This window comes from Sapajus apella, unplaced genomic scaffold, assembly GCF_009761245.1.
Source record: "Sapajus apella isolate SASKATOON/1434 unplaced genomic scaffold, GSC_monkey_1.0 scaffold170, whole genome shotgun sequence".
Taxonomy (NCBI): domain Eukaryota; kingdom Metazoa; phylum Chordata; class Mammalia; order Primates; family Cebidae; genus Sapajus; species Sapajus apella.
Genome location: NW_022437110.1, coordinates 154,814 through 157,326, shown reverse-complemented (window position 1 = coordinate 157,326; position 2,513 = coordinate 154,814). Strand labels below are relative to the sequence as shown.

The window sequence follows — 2,513 nt, the reverse complement described above, 5'->3', positions numbered from 1 at the left end:
TACAGGGTGCTGCTTCAGCCTAGGTACTGTAGTGTGTGACCTTCTGGGGGGCCAAGGCATTATTTCCTGGGATGCAGGATGCTGCTTCAATGCAGACACTAGGGAGGCATGACTCCTCTGCATGGCCAAAGTCCTGGTTTGCTAGGAGGCAAGAAACTGCTTTAGCTCCAACCCAAAGGGTCAGGGGGAGGGGTGGGTGGAGCTGAGCCACTTGGCCCCATGGGGAAGGGTGTAATAGATGCCCAGAGCTTGACTTGGGGATGTAGAGCCTCTAGTGTGGGTTTTTCGGTGGCAGCTTAGCCTCAGGGATGAAGGGGCGCTGTGACTACTCACTCCTTGAGTAAGATACATGCCAGACGTAGTTGCTATTCCAGTGTGGTGAAGCACTAGCCATGTAGGAGTGGGGTACAGTGTCAGTTTCTTTTGGTGGAGCACAGCTGTGCGGCCTCCAGGCAGCTCCCTCCAGTGTGTACTGCAGGGGACCCCAGTGGCAAGGTCTGCAGGTGTTCAAGGTGTCAGTGGACGCTTCTGGGTTCATCTTGCCTACCTCCTCCTGTCAGAAGTTCCTCCTGATTCCCAGGATCCTGACTGGGGCATGGGTGGTGGAGGCCCTGTGTTTCCTTCTGTTGTCTGTGTGGCCACCCCACATTTCTGTGCTGACCAGGGTTTCTGTTACTCCTCTGACGCACTTGGTGCCCTCCTTCAGTTATTTTCACCAAAATTTCGTAGTTTATTCACTGTTCTGGCTGTCTTCATGAGGATGGTGAGCGCTAGGGGCTTCTAGTTGGCCCTTTATTAGATTTAAGGATCAAGACTCATCCTCCTCAATTAGTGCTCCATCTTCCAGGCCCGATGGGGCGGCCCCACGCTCTGGGCCCATGGTGGCAACAGTGGCCCCTACAGCCTCTTCACCTGTGGCTCTGATCTCAGAGTCACTCTTCCTTTATTCTGTCTGGTCCCATTTTTTTTCTTCATGACAATCTTTACTTTTAAATGATTATTGGTACAACAAGTAATAACATGTAATAAGTTCTTGAATTCTATCATCTAGTAATTTTGATTAACAGAAACTAAAAGAAGCCAAAACAATGACACCAGTGGTATTCATTCTTTCATTCTATCATTAGTAGGATTGGACCACTTTAAGACTGGCCGACGCTTCACACACGTTACAAAAAGAGCTGGTTTTTCATAGATAAAGCCCCTGACCTTCAAAAAAGCATTAAGCATAAAATTATTTAATTCCTTCCTTTCTTCAAAGAATTGCTTTTTTAAAACTTGATCTAAGAAATAAAAAGTCAACAGTGAGACGTGTGTGTGTGTGTGTGTGTGTGTGTGTGTGTATACGTATACATATTGCTTAAGCCAAAAGCTGTAATAAAATAGATAATATTTACCCATTACATTTCTAAGAAACATGAGGTAAAAAGATGAAATATTTAGATAATTTTTTTTGAGACAGAGTCTCACTGTAGCACCCAAGCTGGAGTGCAATGGCATGATTTTGGCTCACTATAACCTCTGCCTTCTGGGCTCAAGTGATCCTCCTGCCTCAGCCTCCCAAGTAGCTGGGACTACAGGCATGAACCACCATATCTGGCTAATTTTTACATTTTCTTGTAGAGACATGGTGTCTCACTATGTTGTTCAGGCTAGTCTCAAGCTCCTGAGCTCAAGCCATCTGCCCACCTTGGCCCCCCAAAGTGCTGGGATTACAGGTGTGAACCATCATGCCCAGCCTAGATAAATTCTAATTCTGTACAAACAAACTAGATTTGCTTCTCTCCAAAAAGTGAATGGACCTACTATATAATATACAGAAATAAGTAATGTCTTCTTATAAGAATATAACTAGAGCTTCTTATTCCGTGAGGGCATCTAAAGTGCCAATCTATGGAACAGATGCTTCTCTCTTCTCCTGTCCATTTATGCAATAGTTTTCATGGATTTCTGGCTGGATGCCACAGACAAAGGCCAAGAGGTTATCTAAGACTTCCCCTGTTCTGCTGGAAGTAGGTCTGGAGGATGGTCATCTTCTCCTGGGTCCATGAGATCCTAGTGCTGCAGCTTCCTTGGCCTTGAACTCTTTCTCCTTCTGCAGGCGGTGCTGTTCAGTTTCATCCTGAGCTGCTTTTTTGGGCTGCTTCAGCCTCCAGTTCTTTTGTCTGTGGGCCCTGGACACCTTCTTGGCAGCCTGCTTCCTGGCCTCCTTAGCAGCTGTTGGATTCCCTGCGACTGACCGGCCATGACCGTGGTGATTCTGAGACCAAGGCGAGCAGCCTAAATCAGCTCGCAGGCCCCTTGGGTCAGCTGACCTAGCCACCTCAGCACTTCCCTCTTCAAGTGATCTCTCTCCTTTCACATTTTACTGTAAGCAGCATGGAGAAATCAGGAATGCTTTCAGCAATTTTCTTAGCAATCTCCTCAGTTAAACATCTAAGCTAATCCTGTGTAATTTCTACTTTCCACAAAACAGGAGAACACAGTTCAGCCAAGAGCTTTGCCCCTTTGTA

At 46.5% G+C, this 2,513-nt stretch overlaps 1 pseudogene; it reads right to left on the bottom strand.

Moving 5' to 3' along the window:
- Positions 1-1,891: 1,891 nt before the first annotated feature.
- On the bottom strand, positions 1,892-2,247 carry LOC116542593 (annotated as a pseudogene).
- Positions 2,248-2,513: the final 266 nt, after the last annotated feature.